Source organism: Stegostoma tigrinum, chromosome 9 (genome assembly GCF_030684315.1).
Source record: "Stegostoma tigrinum isolate sSteTig4 chromosome 9, sSteTig4.hap1, whole genome shotgun sequence".
NCBI lineage: Eukaryota > Metazoa > Chordata > Chondrichthyes > Orectolobiformes > Stegostomatidae > Stegostoma > Stegostoma tigrinum.
Window position 1 is genome coordinate 50,228,570 of NC_081362.1, and position 23,815 is coordinate 50,252,384.

A 23,815-nucleotide genomic window follows, 5' to 3' on the forward strand; every position below is an offset into this window, starting at 1 on the left:
CTGTTCCACTGCAGCAAGACATCCTGCCTCCTGCACTCGAATCCTCTCACTGTGAAGGTCAACATACCATTTGACTTCATTACCTACTACATCTGCATGCTTACTTTCAGGGACTGATGTCGGAGGACACCAGGTCTCATTGCACGTCTTCCTTTTCCTAGTCTATGGATTATGCCGCATTTGCCCACTTAGGTATCTTGTACAAATTACGCTGAAGCTTCTCTGCAACCTCCTCACGGCATATCCTCCCACACAGGTCTGTCATCTGCCAACCTGGAGATATGACACATCCTTTATTCACATTAATTATTAATATATTATGCATAGCCGGGGATGGGGGGTGGGGAGCGCGAGTCTTGATCCCTGCTGTACTTCTCTAATCTCCACTTGCCACTATTCTTCTTTCCTGTCTGCCAACGAGTTCACAGTCTGTTCAGTACTTACCATCCAATCTCATGTGCTTTAGTTTTACATGCTAATCACTTGTATAAGACCTTTATTAAAAGACTTCTGAAAATACAAGTAAACCACATCCACTGCCCCCCACATATCCACTCTGTTAGTTGTATCCTCAAGAAAAATCCAGCAGATTTGTAAAGCATAACTTCTCTTTATAACCTATGCTGACTCTGTCTAATGTTGTCACTACCTTCCAAGTGCTGTGCTACTACACCTTTCATTTTGGACTTTAGTATATTTTCCTCCCTACCAATGTCAAGCTAACCAGTCAATAATTCTTGTTTTGTCTTTGCCTCCCTTTTTTAAATAGTGGAGTTATATCAGCTACTCTCCAATCCATAGGAATGCTTTGAGTCTTTTGAATTTCAGACGTTGGCCACTGGCATACCTATTATTTCTGAGGCCACTTCCTTCAGTACTCTGGGATGAAGCTTATCTGGCCCTGAGGGTTTATCTGCCTTTAATGCCATTAATTTCCCCAATTCCAATTTCCTACTAATGTTAGTGATAATGGGAACTGCAGATGCTGGAGAATCCAAGATAATAAAGTGTGGAGCTGGATGAACACAGCAGGCCAAGCAGCATTTCAGGAGCTACCCTGCTAATATTATTTTGGTTTATTTCCTTCTTCCTATTAGGCCATGTCATCCTGAATATTTTAGGGACACTCCATGAAGACACAGCTAAAGTATATATTTAAGTGGTTGCCATCTTTGTCTTGTTTTTATAAAATGTAAGTTGAGCCCACCAGTACTACCCAAGTAGATTAATGTAAGGGTGAAATAATGGGAGTTATTTTAGAATCGAAAATTGATGTCATTGTCATAATTTTCCAACTTTTTTTTCTGCAGGAGTAGTTGATATACATCTGTGGGAGATTGGCAAAAGTCACGCTGGGATGCAGATAGGATTTCTGATAATTGGTCAGAATTACAAATGGCACCTTGAGAGAGCTCTGCATGTGTGTTTTAATGGGCTGTTGGTCACAAGTTACCAAATTCTTAAAAGATGTACTGACAAACAGGATCAAAATCACAGAGGTCTTATGGTGCAGAAGGAGACCATTCAGTCTGTTGATCCTGTACCAACACTTCAAATAAACATCATTTTCTAGTTCCATTCTCTTCTTTATCCAATACCCTTGCATGTTTTTTTTATCCAAATAGTTTGAAAGCCAACATTTTAAAATGTGTTTCTAACTGTTCTTCAATCAGGAATGAATTATCGGCTGCATATTTCACATACAACAATAAATATACAAAGGAATGACTAAACTAAGACTAACATCATTCAATCTCATTCCAATCTTGGAAAAATTAAATCATTGCATTCTTTCCATTTCACAGTCTGTCTTTTTTTTAATCACTTTCTTTCTAACTTCTATCTACTAGAACTGATCCCTTGCGTGTTCTCTTCCAGCTCCTGCCTCAAGATCCACACCTTAGAGTACATTTATATGAAAACCTATTTGTCTTATATTTCATTGTACTCTTTACATTTTTTCCACTCAGGCAAGTTGTGAAATTGACTTAATCTCTGGAAATGATGCATCCACTGGGATTTTCCCCTTGGAGTATGAAATTGATTAAAATAAATCGGAGAATCTTCATTCTGGTGAGTGGAGCTGAGATGGGACAATTAATATATCAATATTGTATTCAGAAGAAATAGTCATTGCTGTCATTTATTGTGCTGTGTTATACAAAAAGCGTGTTCAGAAAGTTGAAAACAAAGTCTCCTCTTCTGTTTTTTTTTGATCAACAGGCATTCTCAACTCAACAGGAGGTGCAACACCATCCTGTTCTGACAATTTCTGGAGCTAAAAGGTTTTGCTGTGGATTAGTTTCAAACTCTTATGCCTTCAGCCTTTAGGTAGTCTACTGATCTAAGAATCATAGATATTTTTTGAGACTGTAATGATGAAATATGCTTGGTATAATTTCTTATTTACTTACATACCTAATAGGTTGTTAAAGGTTAATATTCTTTTACACTGGAATCTCTTTTCTTCAATATTCATTATATTAGAAGTCAGGATTTTTAGAATCAGACTGATTTTTTCTTGGATTGAGCTTAGCCAATCCCTGTTGCTGTAGCAAAGACTCAATAGACTCTTCATCATAGATACTGGAATGGTGGCATTGGACAATAAATGAGTAGACATGGAAGTGGCTTGAAGTTGCCATGAGCTAGTCGAAGGACATTGAGTGGCGTGAGTAATCTGAAAGGATGGGATCCTTTATGTGAGGTGTGAATTTCAGAGGGCCTTTAAATGAAACTGAGCTGCAAGGAAAGAAAACTGAAATGGGCCTTTCAACTGCCCTACTTCCACACTAATCAAGTACTGCGTATTAAATCAATAACGGGAGAAAATCTGCATCTATATCATGCCTTTGACAATCTCTGGACATCAAAACATACTTCACAGAAAAGTGTAATCAATGGTATTATGAAGGTCAATATGCCAAATGATAACCACTGCAACTAGTAATGAGGTAAAAGGCCAGAGGACTTTGTTCTGGTGATATTGGTTGAAGCCATAAGAGCATTTTGCCGTTACTTAAAAATACTCATTGTGGTCAAGTGACCTGTGACCTCCAGGATTGTTACAGAAATATTGACATTTTCCCATGATCATGGCCTTAAAACTCAAAGTGGAAGCCAAGTTTAAACTGATCTGAACTTTGGGATTTGCAAACTCCAGAGCTGGAACAGACAGTATTCATGCAGCCAGGCCTTGGAAAGGCAATTTTACATCAAAATAAGTCAGGCCAGCTATAAATGGTCACATCAGTTCATTCTGAAACATTGTTTACACCTCCAGTGAACCTGCTTGGTAAGAACGCTATACAGATTTTATAGCACCCAGCTCAGTAGGAATCCAGAGGCATGGTGACAAGGATGGCACTGAACACTTCCACTATCATGTTTTACAACCTCCAGATATAGAAAGTGCCACCTTATTAGATCATCCTGCCCCCACCCAATGCTAGTACTAGATACAAGCAACAGAATCTTTGATGGGTGCGAGGCAGCGAGTAGAAGGGACTCCAGCTGTCTCTCTGATTTTTGCATCTTCTTCAATGGCATTCCCAGACAATATACCTTGGTGGGATGACCCAAAGACCAGATACAGCCCTGAATGAGAGGTAGTGTCCAAACTGACAAGAACAGATTGTGAAACATCATCTCTCAAAGATCAAGAAACAGCTTGTCCCAGCCTTACTGCATGTGTGCTATCGGTCCTTTCAGAGGAACTGTTGATGTGTGTCTTTAAAAGGGAATTGTTTTGTCCTGTTGCTCTTCAAGGGGCATGTTACAAGCCTGGTGATGAGGTGCCTGCTCTGGGAAGGCAGAGCAAAAAATAGAGAAAAAGAAACATTGGACGGCACAGTGGCTCAGTGGTTAATACACTGCTGCCTCACAGTGCCAGGGACTTGGGTTCAATTGTAGGTTCGGGCAACTGTCTGTGTGGAGTTTGCACATTCTCCTCGTGTCTGTGTGTGTTTCTGCTGGCTGCTGTAATTTTCTCCCAAAGTTCGCTGATGTGCAGGCTAGGTGGTTTGGCCATGCTAAATTGCCCATAGTGTGCAGGGCTGTGTGGATTGGGTGGTTTAGCCAAGGGAAATGTAGGGTTACAGGGATGGGGGGTTGGTGCGGTGAGTCTGTGTGGGCTGGTTAGGCCAAATGTTTCCACTTTGTATGGATTCAATGATTCTCTGGTTGGGTGGAGTCAGTCTCACGCAGATCCAGAGTGTTAGTTTTTGCTTTCAGTTGTTGAAGTTGGGGTTTTGGAGGTGAACTGCTAGCTGCAGCTCTCTGCTGCTGCTGCAAAGAGTTCTTTCTCACTTACTTGACTAATTTGTTTTTTTTTCAGTATTTCGTTCTGCTCGATTAGAGTGAGAGGATTACATGTGAGAATAACACTGTTTTGCTGAATGTGCCTTTGCCAAAGGTGTGTTTATCAGATCCCACTATCTTAGAACAGTTCAGTAGGAGTGAAATAATATATTTTAAGTTTTTTTAATACTTATTTAAGAAAATTCTTCTTTACTTTGTTTCTATTTTAATTGTGGAGGAAGAAGAAAGTGTGCTTTGCTTAAAGCATAGTAGTGTGACCAATCAAATCACATTTGGAATGCTGGACCTTACACTTGCCTTTTAAATAAGTTTAAAGTTAGGATTTAGGCTATTATCTCCTTGATATGTTTTGACAGGGTTTGATCTGATCCACAACAGGTCAAATACAGTTCAAAATCTCCCCCTCCCCCACTGCATCACAAAACCAGCCCAGCTCGTCGCTGCCTCCCTAACCTGTTCCTCCCCTCACCTTTCCCCTCCTCCCACCTCAAGCTGCACCTCCATTTCCCACCTACCGACCTCATCCCACCTCCTTGACCTGTCCGTCCTCGCCTGACTGACCTATCCACTCCCCACCTCCCCACCTATACTCTCCTCTCTTCCTATCTTCTCCTCTATCCATCTTCGGTCTGCCTCCCCCTCTCTCCCTATTTATTTCAGAACCGTCTCCCCATCCCCCTCTCTGAGGAAGGGTCTAGGCCCAAAACATCAGCATTTGTGCTCCTGAGATGCTGCTTGGCCTGCTGTGTTCATCCAGTTTCACACTTTGTTATCTAGGTCAAATACAGTGGTCAGGACCTGTGGATAGGGTACAATGAATCCTTGGAAGCACAGGTCAGAAGTAGATAGCTAGTGTAGATTTAAGGTTTTGTTTGTCAATCTCTTCACAAGTTGCTTCAGTAAAGTGTTGAGTTAAAATACAACAGTAGAGTCTAAATAATAAAATGTGAGGCTGGATGAACACAGCAGGCCAAGCAGCATCTCAGGAGCACAAAAGCTGACGTTTCGGGCCTAGACCCTTCATCAGTTGTTTTTCCTTGATAGTGTTCTATAAAGTCTCCCCAACTCATGCCCTCTTTTGTCTATCTCGATGTGTAATGTGCTGGAGTGAAAAAAGGTTACTGCAATCTGGTCAATATTAATTTACATTTCCCCATCTTTTTTGCTTTACAATGCCTTGACCTTTTTTATCCACATGAGTCGGCACACAGCATTTCTGTTTAGCATTACAGTCAAAAGGAAACTTCTTTCTAACAATGCCACAGATGGGTCAGCACTGGCACTGAATGTTAGTCTAACATATTGCTTTGTTCTAATGAACCTGCAAGGCTTGAACTTACAACTTTAATATCAAAAATGTCGGCATTCTTGCTCTTGAGCCAAGCTAAGTGAATAAAGGCAAAATGCTGCACATGCTGGAAATCAGAAATAAAAATAGTAGGTGCTGAACATATATCTGTGGAGAAAAAACAGAATTAATGTTTTGATTTAAATATAACTCTCCGTCAGGACAGACAGTTAAAGGGGTGTCCCTAACTCATTCATACCATGTACCTCCAAAACCTTCCCACCCCCACCCCATCCTTGAAATTAACCACTTCCCAGTTTCATGTTTTGATGGTTCCTCTTTGCATGTGAAAACAGTACAAAGTGAAACAAGGTATGAAAATGTACAGATGTAGTCTCACCTCTGGCATATCTTATATGGCCAAAGATAAGAAAATGACCTGTGACAGCTTGCTCTAACCATTTCAAGTTGAACCTGTTGGAATTTCAGGAACGCATTTACATTGCGTACACCCTGCAGACACCCGAGTACAATCCAGAAATCTCGAGCATTCATTTATCATCGTTACCCGAGGTTTTGTTTTATTGAATTCCCAAGCTCCAGTACACTTCCATCTGTCTATGTATGTGTCACAATAATGTAAATGCTTGTTTAAAAAAAAACATATTGTCTTCGGAAGCACTTTCCGCGCACACGTGCTTAAGAGTTCACTACAATACACTAAAATCATGACTGGATACCTACCAGAAATGTTTCAGCAAAGGATTGCGACGCTTTGAAAGCTCGTGTTGTAAGCAAGTAAATACATACGTGCTGGCATTAAACAAATGAAAATGTCGTGTCGCTTCAACAGTTTTGTGTCAAATCAGGCAAATTATCGTACACGTCAACATTTATTTATAAGTACTCGTTTTAGCTGGAAACATTTTGAAATTTGGGTGCTCGAATTGGGAACGCTTCACGAGGTGCTGCTTTCTAACACGGAATTAAAGACGTTATTATTCTGCTGTAAGTATTTCAAGCTGCCCACACACGGCAGCGTTCACACTCCTAAAAAGGCGAGAAGAGCAAAGCCTTGTGTGTCAGACTTACTAGAGCTGTCTCCCCGGGAGAGCACGGGGAAATAACATGACAGCGATGCACACCTACCTACCTCCCGGGAATTGGCACTTCAGCGGCGACAATACTTTTGCAGGGAGAGAAGGAAAATACAACAGATAGTAGCCGAGAGCCTGCTTTTGACACAAATCCTCCGCATAGGCTCGTCTCCGGCTGGTATTGTGCGGCTGAGTACGTGGGCGCTGGAGCAGCTCGAAGCGAGGCACCTCGGCATGGCCATACACCCCGGGCACGGCCATACACCCAGGGCATGGCCATACAACCCGGGCACAGCCATACATTCCGGACATGACCAGACACCGCAGCCTTGGCCAGACACCCCGGGCATGACCAGACACCCCGGGCTTGGCCAGACACCCAGGGCACGGCCAGACACCCAGGGCATGGCCAGACACCCCAGAGCATGGCCATACACCCCGGGCACGGCCAGACACCCCGGGCACGGCCAGACACCCCAAGCTTGGCCAGACACCCCGAGCATGGCCAGACACTCAGGGCATGGCCAGACCCCCGGGGCATGGCCATACACACAGGGCCTGGCCAGACACACAGGGCATGGCCAGGCACCCCAGGCTTGGCCAGACACCCCGGGCATGGCCAGACAGCCAGGGCACGGCCAGACACCCAGGGCATGGCCAGACATTCTGGACATGGCCAGACACCCAGGGCATGGCCAGACACCCGGGGCATGGCCATATACCCAGGGCACGGCCATACACACAGGGCATGGTCAGACACACTGGGCATAGCCAGACACCCCAAGTTTGGCCAGACACCCCGGGCTCAACCAGACACCCCGAGCATGGCCAGACACTCAGGGCATGGCCAGACCCCCCGGGGCATGGCCATACACACAGGGCCTGGCCAGACACACAGGACATGGCCAGACACCCCAGGCTTGGCCAGACACCCCGAGCATGTCCAGACACCCAGGGCATGACCAGACACCCGGGGCATGGCCATATACCCAGGGCACGGCCATACACACAGGGCATGGTCAGACACACTGGGCATGGCCAGACACCCCAAGTTTGGCCAGACACCCGGGGCACAACCAGACACCCCGAGCATGGCCAGACACTCAGGGCATGGCCAGACCCCCCGGGGCATGGCCATACACACAGGGCCTGGCCAGACACACAGGACATGGCCAGACACCCCAGGCTTGGCCAGACACCCCGAGCATGTCCAGACACCCAGGGCATGACCAGACCCCCGGGGCATGGCCATTCACACAGGGCATGGCCATACACCCCCGGCACGGCCAGACACCCCAGGCTTGGCCAGACACCCTGACATGACCAGACACCCCGGGCATGACCAGACACCCTGGGCATGGCCAGACACCCAGGGCATGGCCATACAACCCGGGCACGGCCATACATCCCGGACATGACCAGACACCCTGGTCTTGGCCAGACACCCCGGGCATGACCAGACACCCCGGGCTTGGCCTGACACCCCAGGCGTGGCCAGACACCCCGGGCATGGTCAGACACCCCGGGCTTGGCCAGACACCCCGGGCATGACCAGACACCCTGGGCTTCGCCAGACATCCCAGACATGACCAGATACCCCGGGCATGACCAGACACCCCGGACACGGTCAGACACGCAGGGCATGGCCATACACCCCGGGCATGGCCATACATCCCGGTCATGACCAGACACCCTGGCCTTGGCCAGACACCCAGGACATGGCCAGGCACTTTGGAAGCCCCCAGATACCTACGGTCAGAGCATGGCTGGGCACTCAGGGGAGCCGCTAGGCGTCCAGGGCACGGCCAATACAGCGTCAGCCACTCTTCCCAGATTAAACCAGTCATTTTGGGGCAGGCTGCTGTTTGGGGTTGGGTGGTGTGTTTTGAGGTGAGGGGCCGTGCTTTGGCGGTTGGAAAGATAAATATGGGAGCTTTTCATTGCTTCCGCTGTAAGGAGAAAAAGGGCTGCGACACCTCCTTTTTTAAATGCATTTTTTTCCCTTGATTTCCTTTAGTTTGCAGAGAGAATATGCGTCATCTTTCAGCAGGGTCTGGGTACCAGAAGGCAAGGGTTTCGCTGGCAGCGCTGTTTTAACGGGAGGCAATAGAGATGGCTTTCTCTTGACACAGAAAGATCCTGACATAGAGAAGGCAGCTATTCCTCGCCTGGGCGCGCGTGTATTTTAAATTTTAAAACGGGAATTCGTCTGAAAGATCAGCGTTCTTTCACAGCCTGGTTCAGGCCCCAGCGGGTTCTTTCAGGTACGTGGGGCTCTGTCTGTCTGTCTCTCGTTGTGCTGCCGAGCACTAATGGAATTTTCTTCGTCATGTATCGGAGCGGGGAAGCCCAGTCTTTAAGAGGCTGGCGTGAAGACAAAAAAAAACCCAATCCTGAAAGGTCTTACATCATTGCTTTACCGCGTGGAGAGATTTAAAGCCCACCCATTCCCCCAGCCCATGTCTGATCTTATCCCCCTCTTTTGTGTCCTTGGTCTTCATCAGTGAGTAAAATCCTTGCGCATCTGCAACACACGGTAGAGGGAAGAGTGCAGGAACCAGGTGAGTGGTTTAAAAGCAGCCATCACTGTATCGGAGGTTGCAGATTTAGGAGGAGAGTCTGAGGGTTTTGCATTTTGCAGACTCCATAGGCACCAACATATCAATTAAAATAAAACCGAGAGTTCCCGTTCTCCGCAGCTCCTTTCCAATAATGAATGCAAGGCGACTCACCGCTCTGTGATTGAACTCCCTTTCCCTCATACCTTACTGAGTTGATACTTTGGTTGCAAAATAAAAGTAGTTGATTACTGAATAGGATTGCTTGTCTTTGTTGAATCGTATTTCTATACTGATAGCATGTTTAAATTTAAGGACCTGTTATATTGTAGACGGAATAGAATGGATTTTTGTCCTTTCTCACTCCCCGCCAGAATTGGATGTAATTGTTGGATTTAGTTATATTATTTGGGCTACCTCCATCTGACACAGCATATCCAAATTACATCTCGGAGTACAAAAAAAACTGCTTAATTTTACAGATTGCGTTAATCATTTTGTTATGATACATGGGAAACAATACGAAGTGTCATGAGGTGAGAACGGACCGCAGCTTCCTAAGACAGGAAGCAGAAAAGAGAAATTGACATGTTAGGCGCATATCGGTAGCGTTTTCTTTTAAAAAAACATGTATCAAATTGGAGCGTTCTTTTGTCTCATAATTTCCATGCTGCGTTTTGCTGTGGTACATTGGTAATTAGATTTCCTGTCATGATTTCACTTCAGGCATTTTTACAATCCAAGAAAGGTGTGATGGCTCATTAGGTGTAGTGTGAGAAAGCTAATAAGACAATCGAAATCAAAAGGCAGAGGGAGAGAAAAGAAATGTTAACTATAAAGTGCTGGTCTATTTCTTAGGACGCTGCAACAAGTGATGTGCCAGTCAATAAAAGAATTATTGTTTTTCAGCGCCCGGGGTAGTTTTGGACGTCAGATATGTCAGGATATTGTATTCTCTACAAATGAAGCAATGGGAGTCTACTGAACCAAATGGACCATGTAACCATCAATCTCAAAGTTTTAAAATACATTTTTCAAGATCATTGTAGGACAGAAGTCTTAATATTAATCCAAAGACAGGACATATATATTTTCACTTTGGCATTTTTATGCTTTTTTGTTGGGAGTTGTAATTATCATCTTTGGAATCCAAAAGTGTTTAGCAACAAAATACAACTAATAATAATTAGTTTACATTACAGCAACTTGTCTGTCAATCTTCCAACAACTTATTTATTAAAATCTATTGAGTAAATTGGTTAAAATGACCAAATTAGATATTAAAATCCACTGAGTAATTTGGCTAAAAAGGAACTTTGCTTCCTTTTAAACTGTTCTGGAGAGCTAAGCATTTTTTTAAACAATTGAGTATCTGGTGTGAGGGAGCTCAAACAGAAAGAATTAAAATGCACATGCTGAAATGTTGTTGTTTTGGCAGGTTCAGCCATTTTGCACTAAACACAATACAAAATATTGTCCAAAAGCGGATACAAGTGCAGTCATGGTCATATATTGATTCATGTTGCTGCATTAATTGCTTCTTTTGAAGAATATTATAAAGTATTTTGATTCAGACTGGAAAATGGAATGTAAACACAGTGACCCTGCGAAATTGTCAGAAAGAAGCCAAGCTTAAAATATGAACATTGAATGAGAGAGAACTAGGAAACAGTAGGGATTATGTTGTAATTGCCCTTCATAGATTTTTCACCTGCCTTTTTGCACCTCCCTATTGCTGACAGTCACGCTCCCCTTCATTCGTTTTTTTTCCCACTATTTTCCCATTGCTTTCAAACTGTTCTTTCAACATGACCGCTTCAGTCACCAAGTAACTTCTCTCTTTTCTCCCCCTCTCCATTTTTTGCTCTGTCCATCATCTTCTCTTCTCTCTGGTACCCATGCCCCTGCTTTACTTCTGATGAAGTGCTGTCTAGACTCGAAATGTTAGCTTGATTTCTCTCCATGGATGCTACCTGATCCGTTGTGATTTCCAGCATTATTTTTTGTTTTCAGTTCAGATTCCAGTAATTTGCAGTCCCAATTTCTGTTTTCCCTCCCACATACTCCTCTATTTTGGCCGTTTCCCACATCTACCTTGAGTCTTCTCCCCCATTCTTGGCTTCTGCCCTATTTCTTCTTCAACCTGAGGCACACATCGCACCTCTCACCCCCCAACCAGTGTTCAGGCAAGCACTCGCCTTCTTTCTTTCTCTATCTTAGCCAAATTGGGTTCTTTACCCTTCCTGTCATATACGTCTGATCCAAACTGTTATTGCTTTTCCCTTTCCTTTAACAGGTTACAAATTCATTCCCACCTTTCTTCATCACAGCTGCACACTTTTCCTCTTCTCTGCCTCCACATGGTCTCAGCAGTCACCCTCTATGGCCTCAATTGGTCTGTTGTCCTTTTCTAGGCATTTTGAAAGATCTTTTGCTCCCACATCTAACTAACGAGATCTTCTCCCCAGCAGATCATGATCATCATCTACAAGCTCAGATGTTGTAGTTGGCCTCCAGTAACTGCTTTGAGACATCTTCATTATTAATATGTTCATTATTGCAGGGCATAGCTTGTTGCATCATTACTTGTTTTACTGTGCTACCTTTATTTTTATTTGCAAACAACATTGTGGCTTATCAACCAGTATTATTTCAAACATTTCTGTCAGGCCATCAGGGCATGTTTAAATATCCACGTCTCTTGTCTCATACAGTGAAATATACTAGTTCCAAAATTTGCCAAGGTATGAAAATTGGCATGATGATCTTTTTGTGTGATTAACTCATGCCTGTTGCCTTCAGTACAAGTAAAATGGAACCATCATGCCATCTGATCATTTAAGTGATTTCAGAAAGTGAACAGTGCAGAGCACAGTACTAAGTGGCTGCCTGGCTGAGCAGGGGGACTCAAAAATAGCTTTCAGAATCCTGAAATACTTTAAGAGGATGTGAAAATTGACTGAAGAGTTTTAGGAAATGTCTGAATGAAAATACATTATGATGATCACGCAGTATGGCAGGGCAAGGACTAAAAGGTGTTCCAATGGTGTACTGACCTTTTTGGTTAAGAAAAGCTGTCTCCTTGCCAGCAAATCCTGCAGACAAACTATGAGGACACAATGGGGAAAGATACCATGATGGCTTTATTCTATAAGCCTCCCAATAGCCAGTGAGAGATAGAGGAACAGATGTGCAAGCAGATCATAGAAATGTGTAAGAGTCACAGGGTTTTTAAAAGTGTGATATCAGCTTTCCCAATATTGACTGGGATTCCCTTGGAGCTCGAAGCTTGGATGATGACAAATTTGAGAGATGCTTCCATTTCTTGAAACGGTATGTAGGTAGCCCAACAAGGGAAGGGACCATAATAGGGCTTGCACAAGGGAATGAGCCTGGTCAGGTCATCAAAGTTTCAATGATGGAGCATTTTAGGAACAGTGACCATAATGCCATACATTTTACAACAGCTTAGACAAGGATGAGACTGATCCTTGAGTGAAACTGCTAAGTTGGTGGAAGGCTAAACGCAACAGTATTAGGTAGGAACAGGAGCAATTAGATTGGGATTAGCTGTTTGAGGGTAGATCCACATTTGTTATTGGGGAATAATTTAAAGGCCCGTTGACCTGAGCTCAAGATCAGCATGTTCCTGTGAAGATGAAAGATGGGCATTGGTAAGAGTTGAGAACCCTGAATGATAAGAGGTGTTGAAAATTTAGTCAGAAAGACAAAGCAAGCATGCATAAGATTAGTAAACTGAAAGTAGACAAGGCCCTTGAGGAATATAAAAGGAGTAGAAATTAAAAAAAGAAACAGGATCGGGGAGGGTTAAAAGGTGTCATGAAATAGTCTTGGCAAGTTGGATTAAGGAGAATCTCAAAATATCTTAAATAAAAACCAAAAGAACTGCAGATGCTGTAAATCAGGAACAAAAGCAAAGTTGCTGGAAAAGCTCAAAGATAATGGGAACTGCAGATACTGGAGAATCTGAGATAACAAAGTGTGGAGTTAGATGAACACAGCAGGCCAAGCAGCATCTTAGGAGCACAAAAGCTGGCATTTCAGGCCCAGACCCTTCAGCAGGCCTGGCAGCATCTGTGGAGGAGAAAACAGAGTTAACGTTTCGGGCCCAGTGACCCTTCTTCAGAACTGATGGTGACTGAGGAAATGATGAAGATGATTGAGGATAGGGCAGTGGATGCTGTCTATATGGACTTTACAAACACATTTGATAAGGTCCATAATGGTAGGCTAGTCCACAACATTAGGTTGTATGGGATTCATGGCGAGTTGGTAAGTTGGGTACATGATTGGCTTAGTCATAGATGTGATGATACTTGGCTTTAAGAGGAGTATTTTGTCCTTTTTTTCCTATGAAGACATAGGTGGGAGCAATCTGCTTCAAACCAATAAACAAAATAGCTTGTGAGGCCTTGGTCTTTTTGTTTGAAGCTGGAAAAATAAAAGGAGCCTGAATGAGTGGGGCCAAGTTCCCACAAAAACAGGATTTTTAGTTTTAACTTTCACTAGTTGCTGGAGTCTTGAAGTTGGATGTGAAAGCTATTTTCCCTCTCTCTGTTACAGCTAAAAACTGGGGTTCTGTTCCTGCTGCTGGAATTGCATGTGAGATAATCGCCTTTACTGACTTTGTCTTTGCCAAGGTATTTATGATATGCTACTATATTGGAACAGCAATGAGTGGTGTGTTATTTTAAATATTTCAATAGTTACAGTTAAGCCAAGTCTTTTATTTTCAATGTCTGTATTTTAACTATAGTGATTGACTAAAGTGTGTTTTGCTTCAAGCCTGTTGGTTTGACCAATTGAATTACATTCAGAATGCAACACCTGGCACTGGCCTTTTAAAATAAGAAAATGTCTTGGCTATCTCCTTGACATGTTGTAAGGGGTTTGGACCATAACTACACAGGGGTCAGTATCTGACACCAAGTCACCTTTTATTTACACGTGAACAGTCCTTGACTTTAGTACTGCCTCATTAGGAGTTAGCTACCAGTGTGTCAGTAGCACTGACAAGTGCAAGTCCATGACTCTCGAAAGTGGCAACATATGTGGATAAGGTGGTAAAGAAGATATAATGCATGTTTGACTTCATCAGTCAGGGCACTGAGCATAGAAGTTGGCAAGTCTTATTGCAACTGTATAAAATTTTAGATAGGCCACATTTGGAGTACTTTATACAGTTCTGACCACCACACTATAGGTAGAGGCCTTGGAGAGGGTACAAAATACCAGAATGTTCCTTGGATTGAAGTGCATTAATTATAAGTAGGGGTTGGAAAAACTTAGATTGTTTTCGCTACAGCATCAGAGGTTGAGGTAGCAAACTGATAGAAGTGCAGACAAAATTGAGAGGCATGGACAAGGTGGATAGTTAGAGTCTCTTTCCCAGGGTAGAAATGGCAAATGCCAGGGGGAATAGGTTTAAGCTGAGAGGGGGAAAGTTTAAAGGAAATGTGTGAGGAAAGCTCTATACTCAGAGGATGAGACATGCCTGGAATGCACTGCCAGGGTAAGTATTAAAAGCAGGTATGATAGCAGTTTTAATGAGGCATTTAGACAGACACAGGAATAGATGGGGAAATAGAGGGATATGAATCATAAGCAGGCAAATGGAATTAGTTTAGAATGGTGCAATGGTCAGCACTGACACAGTGGCTTGAAGGACCGTTCCTGTGCCGGACTGTTCCATGTTCTTTGTTGGGACAGTCAATGTCTAGAGCCTGGCCTCAAGGATCTGGATGAATTCCAACAAAAAAATCAATAGACTCACATGAACAGTCATGGTCAGTGAATAATTCTTCAAATGCCACATCCTATGCAAAGCCACCATATTCTTACCAACTTCTCAATATGTCACAGCCCTTGCAATAACCTGTGTCTATTAAATCTAGCATGCATGTCTCACTTCACCTCGTTGCACTTTACACTGCTGCAAGCTTGCACATTGTCAACTGTTCAAGCAGATCATCACATCACCTAAACACACAGATGCATTTTCTCTGTCTTGCAGGACAAGGTGATATATAGTACATTGGTTGGCATTGTCAAGTGGGCCGAATGGCCTGCTTCAATACTGTATCATTTCTATGGTGCTATAATTAGATTCAGCACTTAACCAGCAGGGGTTTAGCTCAGATTCTTATTCCCTGCTCCATGGAAGAAATGCCATCAATGGATTACCCAAATCCTGGCGGCTGTAATGAATCCTGAGACTGAAATCAGCAAGCACAGCCATCTACCACCAGAACTAGGGACAGCATGTGTAAAGGGGCTGACAGGATTTTGCAGCACTCTAGCACTTCAGTACACTCCCATGATTCATGCTTTTGGGTCTTCAAAGATTCTATGCCGCTTTCTTTCTCAGGACCAAAATATTCATCAATGTGCTGGTATCCTTTCTGTTGCTTGTCAGCCACCCAGCTGAGACTACAGGTGTGCACACAAGAGATGTTGGGCCTTTGAGGGCCAGAAATGCTTGATGTCATTGATGTGCCCTTTCCCCCATTGACAGTCAGCTGCCTTGTGTAAGTAATGTTGTAGTCCCTGGAGTAACACTGCATAGCAGCACTAGGACTAGGAAAGGCATACAGAAGCCAGGGCTCAGGAATAAGCACAGGCATGATTAGTTTTGTCCAGAATATTACATGGTTTGTTTAATCAAGTTGTTTTATAATTGTTCTTTTTGTGGTGGAATTTATTTCAGCATTGTCACTGTGCAGATGCCTTGATGGCCAGTAATAGAGGGAACATGACTTACGGAGCTGCTTGTGAATTGGGAATTGGGCTTGTATTCATTGGGACAATGATATAAAGACTTGAATGAATTAATGTCTAGGACAGTGTGTGGAGTACCCCGCCACTGTGATGATTTATGTGATCACATGAAATGATGATAAGAGGAAAAGTATCTGTTAGAGTTTCAATACTTCTGAATTGCAGCATATGGTTTTGTAATATGTAAAAGTCTTGTTCCTGTTAAAACCTATTAAAAAATCAGTAATCTCTCCCAGCAAGCCTAATCAAATATGCAACATCGTGGCAGTTATGAGCATTTGTAAAGGGATTTCCAAACCTGAAGAAAGACAAACCAAATCTGGGAAGAAAATTCGAAGTAGGCAGCAAAATACTCCAATGTTAGTCTATTGACAAAGTGGAGGCAAAGCAAGTCAGAAGACCAACTTGCAAAGGCATTCAGGCTACACCTAAGAGGCCTATAAAGAAAATCCTAACTAAGTAATTGTAGTCTTCAAGTCAGAGCTATCAGGGAGATGGTGAACAACCTTTACACAGTAAAGGAAATGTCTTAATGGCTCACTAGACAGACAGCAATGCTGGGAGATTCTACCCTTTAGAAAAGGCAGCTTATGCTAAAACATTGAGCAGACCCAACGTGATATTGACACCATTAATTTTTGGGGCTATGAAATTGAAAAGAAAACCTCAACTAAATTGCAGCTCCAGGAGCAGGGAGAGAAGAGATTATTGAATTGTAATAAAACAGCTTTTGATGGTTTGGCCTGTTTCAAAATAAGAATAACTAGTGTAGTATTGAGATTCTTTGAGGAATAACAGTGACTGCAATGAGATTATGAGAAAATGTTCAATACTAAAGCAAAACTTAAAACAGTGAGTAAACTAATTAAAGAAGAAATGTTTTATACTACCTGAGAGGTTTGAACACATACAAGGGCCAAAATCAGACTCAAGCGTGATCACATTGGAGAAAAATAATTATTGAAATGAGGAATTGCTTCCAACTTGGATAGGGAGTCCAAAGCAAAACAAGTTCACACAGTACTCCATAGAACAATAACAGATGATGTTTTTGCAGATCAAGGCATTAATGAAACATGAACTAAATTTGAGAAAGTCTTAAAAGCTGTTGATAACGACTTCAACCTTGGGAGAGAAAACTCTTGCAGCTAAACTAATTGGAAGTGTTTAGAGGCCAGTTGATATTTTTGTTGATGGCCTTTACAGGTTAGTTGAAGATTGCAAATATGGAGATTGAAAACAGGATTAATATGAGGTTAATAAAATGTGAGGCTGGATGAACACAGCAGGCCAAGCAGCATCTCAGGAGCACAAAAGCTGACGTTTCGGGCCTAGACCCTCTCTGATGAAGGGTCTAGGCCCGAAACGTCAGCTTTTGTGCTCCTGAGATGCTGCTTGGCCTGCTGTGTTCATCCAGCCTCACATTTTATTATCTTGGAATTCTCCAGCATCTGCAGTTCCCATTATCTTTAATATGAGGTTACACTGTGTAGATATTGCTGATCAATGTTAATCGTACTTATTAAAGCCTAAGGAAGAGCTCACCTTAGGAAAAGCAATACGACTGTTGGTATAAGCAGAGGCTTTCAAACAGAAATGTAATTAGAACATAGAACATAGAAAAGTACTGCACAGTACAGGCCCTTCAGCCCACAATGTTGTGCTGTGGAATAATCCTAATCCAAAAATAAAATAACCTAACCTACATTCCCCTCAATTCACTGCTGTCCATGTGCATGTCCATTCTGATAGATGAAGAAAGTCTTGGTTCGAGAAACCTCCAGTCAACATACAATTCCTTTAGCACATTACTGTGAAAGAAACACCAAAAAAAATACATTTAGGAGGGAAAGTGCTAGATACTGTAAAGTCCTGCCAGTGTTGAGGTATCAAGTGTCCTTTAAAAAAAACTAGAATGCTTTCACTACAAACTGTTGGCCTTTTGGGAAGATGTGCGAAAGTTAAAAAAAAATTACTTTCTAGTTATGGAATCTCCTTGGTCAGAATAATGTTCCAAATCATGCAATTTGAAAAGTACATGTAAATGTCAACAGGCATATCACTAATTGTATTCATACATCCCCTGCAATTAAGAGAATTAATTTGATTCAGGAAAGGTTATCTTTCAAAGTAAAGGGAAAGCTGCATACTGTGCTCCAGTAGAAGTGGAGGTAGGTGTTTAAAACACTGTTTATTTGACAAAAATCAAGAATTTCACATTTTACGTAGAAGAGCTTGTCTCGACATTAATTTTATTCATGTTATGGACCAGATCAAAAAGAGTATTTAACTACTAAACAGCAACTGTTCCAATATATTAACATCTCATAAACATACCCTTAGCGAAGGCAAATTCAGTAAAATAGATTGTCTCACATGTGACGTTTCTCCAGGATAAAAGAACACCAAGAGAAAACTTTACCAAAGAGAGAGAATTCTAACTTTTGCTGTGGCAGAAAGACATAAAGCTTCCACAACGAACCTCAAAACTCCCAATAACTGAAAGCTAAACTAAAACCCTGGTTCTGTGGAAGCCCAACTCCACCTATTCACGCTGCTTCTATTGTTCTAAGTTTAAACAAAACCCGGGGCATTCCAAGTTGCTGCTTTATTAACGTGGAAGAATCAATTTTTCACCTTCATCTTAAAGTATATATATTTTTTTAAAAAGGACAAAATCCACCTCTTAAAGCCACAGTATCGTCACTCCAGAAAATGGAAGAAATTAAATAGCAGGGATTACGCAGGTGCTTTTAAAAAGAAAGAATTTATAAAATTATTTCTTGACCTAGGAAGATGTAAAGTCAAGTATAATATTACTTTATGGAAAGATGCAAAACCTTTGCCTTTTCATGCCTAAGAAGATAGTACACTCATCAATGAAGCAAATCCAATTCAGCTAAAAGAGATGACTATGACAAAAATGATTTCTCCTGTCACTAAACCTACATTGTAGTTCTCTGGAATCATTCCAGGCCTGAAAATTGACAGTACTCTTTGTATTGTATAGAATTAACTTAATAATGCTGTAATAATTCAATTCAATGTTCTCAGAAGAGAAAAGCTTGGGAATTTGTCCAAAAATACCACAGCCATGAAGTTGGGCACAGACTGCAGAATTTGGCAAGTGTCTTTGGATGTAAAATCAAAGTTGCTTATGACCTTCATTCTTTGTTCAGAAGATTTCATTTTAATCATTTTACAGTCATTATAATGTCAGCACCTGAAATTTTCCAAAGAACTATGTCAAATATTCCACTTTCCCAGAATGTGTAAGCAGTTTTAAATCATCAACCAGAAGAAGGCCCACAATAATGAAAAGTGTGAATTCTTAAAAAAAAACTACCATTTCCTAGAACATATTATTAGCAGTAAGTGCAGAAAGACCTACAAAAAATAAGAATGATTAATGAATTCCCATTTTCTGTTTTGTTCAAAACCTTAAATGCTTATTTGGAATGATTAATCAATTCAGAAACCATGTTACCAAATCTATCACAGGTTACAGAACCTTTAAGAGAAATATTAAAGAAAGTGCAAGCAGATATTTCAAAGGGTCAAGGAAATGCTGATATTGCCAGACGTCCTAGCATATAATGCCCCCTCATGATGACCAAAATTGCTGCCTCATTTATTGTGTTGAAGTGGTCCTCTTTCAAAGACAGCTATGTAGATGTTGCATATAGCTCCATTACGTATCTTAGCATTGTTGTAACTGGTTTAAGATATTCCACCATGAAAAAAAGACTTTTATAGTCATTGCCTTGTGAAACCTTCTTAAAAGTTGTCATGAAGAAAGAGCGCAATTCCCAATTTTGTTATTTGACATATGACTCGCGAGAAAGCCTCCAAGATTTCTAAGATTCCAGTGGGGATTAATGAGATTCACTTAGGAAATGGTAAAAGTGTGGGTCAAGCTGTAAACAACAGCAAATGCATTGTCCAGAGTCACCATTTCATCCTACATATATTTTGAAATGGGAATGAATCATATTCCCAGTTCACTGCAACACAATGGTTGGTAAGGTCTGAATGGCTCCAAGAAGTATGACATTTGCAAACACAAGATAACAAAGCTTCTGCAATCACCGATATTACACACAACAATGACCACAGTAGCATACTAGCACTGGTAAGATGATGAAAATCTTTGAGTATGGGAAGCATTTTCAAATTATGGATAAATTACTACCGATGTGAGTATAAGTTAGTGATTTCAATTTCACCCAGCAAATACCTTGAAGAAAATACATCAGAGCTACAAAGGTATTGCAAAATGGAGAGCACATGCTCCATCATATGTGTGGTAACCAGGAATACTGAAATCTGTCAAAGAAGTTATTTCAAATTCGCGAGGTGCATGATGCACAGAGTAAATCTCAGGTAACTCCTTATTTCAACTCAAAGTCCAACCTGGCAGTAAGAACGTCTGGAGCTGGATATATATGTGTTTAACAGAAAATCTTCCTTGTTTGTCCTTCATTACTTTCCAAGAGGATCAAAGCCATAATTATGCAATAACTGCTAAGACCATCATTTAACTTTAAAAGGAGAGATCTTTGCAACACCTGGAATTCTTAATCAGGTTCTCTCCAAAAATTGATGTACGACTTATAAATAATAAAATCATGCCAAAACTTCAGCCTTATTTTTTGCACTGATGTGCTGGGCTGTTCCATCAATGAGGATGGGGTCATTTGTGGACCATCCTCCTCCACTAAGTTGTTTAATTGTCCACCACTATTTACAACTGGATGTGGCAGGATTGCAGAGATTTGTTCTGCTCCGTTGGTTGCAGGATTGCTTAGCTCTGCCTGTCATTTGCTGCTTATGCTGTTTGGTGTGCAAGTAGTCCTGTTGGGTGGCTTCACTAGGTTGATAACTCATGTTTAGGTATGCCTGGTGCTGCTCATGGCATGCCCTCCTGCACTCTCCTTTGAATTAGGGCTGATGCCATGGCTTGATGGTAATGGTGGAATGAGGGATATGTTGGGTTACAGGACACATGAGGTTACAGATTGTTCTGGAGTACAATTCTGCTGCTGTTGATGCCCCACAGCACTTTATGGATGCCCAGTTTTGAGTTGCTAGATCTATTTGAAGCCTGACCCAATTAACACAGTGATAGTGCCAGGCAACACGATGGAGGTGATTCTCAATGTAACGGCTGGACTTTGTCTCCACAATGACTTGTGGTGGCCACTCTTACCAATTCTGTCATGGACAGATACATCTCTAGCTGGCAGGATGCTAAGAATGAGGCCACGTATTTTTTTTTCCCTCTTGTTGGTTCCCTTACTACCTGCTGCAGACCTAGTCTCACTAAAATGTCCTTTAGCACCTGACCAGCTCAATCAGTAGTACTGCTGCTGAGCCACTCTTAGTAGTCGACATTGAAATCTCCCACGCAGAGTACATTTTGTGCCCTTGCCATCTTCAGTGCTTCCTCTAAGTGTTGTTCAACATGGAGGAATACTGATTCATCAGCTGATGGTGGATTGTTATCAGCAGGAAGTTTTCTTGCCCATGTTTAACCTGAAGCCATGAGACGTCGTAGGGCGCAGAGTGAATGTTGCAACTCCTCTCGAATGTATACCACTATGCCATCACCTCTCCTGTGTCTGTCCTGCCGGTGGGACAGGACATATCCAGGGATGGTGATGGTGGTGACTGGGACATTGCCTGTAAGGTATGATCCCTTGAGTATGACTACGTCAGGTTGTTGCTTGACTAGTTTCTTGAGACAGCTCTCCCAATTTTGGCACTAGCCCCCACATGTTATTAAGGAAGACCTTGCAGGGTTGTTTCTGCTGTTCTGATATGTCAGAAAGAGAAAAAGGGTCATAGCATCCGCAAAGTTAGTCACACTTCTTTAGCGATGTAAGTAATTATTTAATATATAAGCCAGCTATTACCAAAATATACTGAAAGTTTAGTAATCTCTTCTAACTAAACAAATCAAACAAGCAACAGTTACCACAGTTTGAGTCATTCTGATCCTAAATTATGTGTCATACTTGTCCCCTAACATAAGCTTCTGACTAGGTAACTAAACTAACACTGAAAACATTTGTTTCCACCTTCATAATACTCTCTGCCTCCATACAAGACTGAATTTATCATTTACATCCAGAATTGATTTTTCCAGTGCATTCCTGCCCAGCACCCCATACTCTACTCTCTGTGAACTTGATGTCATCTAAAACTCCAGTGTCTACCTGGCTCACACCAAAAACTCCACTCAATTATCATTCCTGAGCTTGCTGACTATATTGATTTTTACACGAGAAATGCCTCAACTTTAAATTTTTTTGCTTTGTGTTCTGCCATTGCTACATAGTTTTCTTATATGTAATCTGTTACAGCTCTGCAACCTTCCCAGACATTTGTGCTCATCTAATTCAAGCTTCATTGACACCCCAACTTTAGTTGCTCCACTGTTGGTGCTTATGGCTTTAGTTGGCTGGGCACTTAAATTCCTTCTGTGTATCTCTTAAACACTCTAACTCTCTTTCATCCTTATAATATATTGTTTAAAACAAATCTTTACAACAAAACAGTTTGGCTACCCGCCATAATAATGCATCACATAACTCAACATCAAGTCTTGATTTATAACATTCTTATACAATGTCTTGTTGAACCATATGGAAGATATTATGTAAATACTACTTCTTGTTGTATTGTTGATTCCCTCCTCTTCCACACCTAATACCTGTCAGTGCCCTCATGATGGTTAGATTCTGCCGGAAACAGCAGACTATAGTGAATCATAACACATTCTCTGGTGACAATTGCAGATCTTCTCCATAATAATCCAAGCAGTGGAACATTGCTTATGTACCCCGCAAGCTTTGTTTGATAATTTTCAAGTGGTTTTAATGGTTCTTGTTATGTGTATCCTGTGGATGTGTAAGTGCTTTCTATACTGCAGTCAGGAGCAAGGTAATTGGCGGGTAGCCTATATAATCTAGTAGCAATTTTTTTGCTTTCTTGAAAGTTCAGATGGTGATTGTGCAGCAGACTGCGGCCAGGATAATGGCGATCAAGCTGCATGTTGTGCTGACTAAAGTCACTAGATGCTGAGGGACTGAATATTCTTTCTGATGTCTTACATCTCATAATTTACGCAGGGTGTCTACAAAGGGAGAAATACCATGAGTAGCAGCTTTCACCACAGAGAAGCCTACAATACAGGCAAGGTCAGGTCATAGAGCTGTACAGCATGGAAACAGACCCTTCAAACAACTCATCCATGCCAACCAGATGTCTTAAATCAATCTAGCCCCATTTGCCAGCATTTGACCCATGTCCCTCTAAACCCCTTCTATTCATATAGCCACCAAGATGGCTTTTAAACATTGTAATTTTAACAGCCTCCACCACTACCTCTGGCAGCTCATTCCATATACACATTACCCTCTGTGTAAAAAAGTTGCCCCTTACAGCCCTTTGAAATCTTTCCCTTCTTAATTTAAACCAATGCCCTCTAGTTTTGGATTCTCCACCCTGGTGAAAATACCTTGGCCATTCACCTCCATGCTCCTCGTGATTTTATAGACCTCTATGAGGTCACTCCTCAGCGACCGACTCTCCAGGGAAAATAGCCCCGGCGTTTTCAGCCTCTCCCTACAGCTCAAATCTTCCAACCCCAGCAACATCCTTGTAAATCTTCTCTGATCCATTTCAAATTTCACAACATTCTTCCTATAGCAGAGAGACTAGAATTGAATGCAGTATTCCAAAAGTGACCT

General features: G+C 41.9%; 1 protein-coding gene across 36 annotated transcripts in view; it reads left to right on the top strand.

Annotated features, from left to right (window-relative positions):
- Positions 1–8,759: 8,759 nt before the first annotated feature.
- Positions 8,760–23,815, top strand: part of nrxn1a (neurexin 1a) — a 1,700,803-nt gene continuing 1,685,747 nt past the window's right edge. For 11 of the 36 annotated variants that reach the window (XM_048536722.2, XM_059648535.1, XM_059648540.1 and 8 more), the window contains exons 1-2: positions 9,125–9,266; positions 13,848–13,924. The gene's annotated coding sequence lies outside the window, so the exon portion shown is untranslated. Of the gene's footprint in view, positions 8,970–9,123; positions 9,267–13,847; positions 13,925–23,815 lie in introns of those variants that run through there. The other 25 variants (XM_059648541.1, XM_059648554.1, XM_048536732.2 and 22 more) reach the window with 7 other exon arrangements.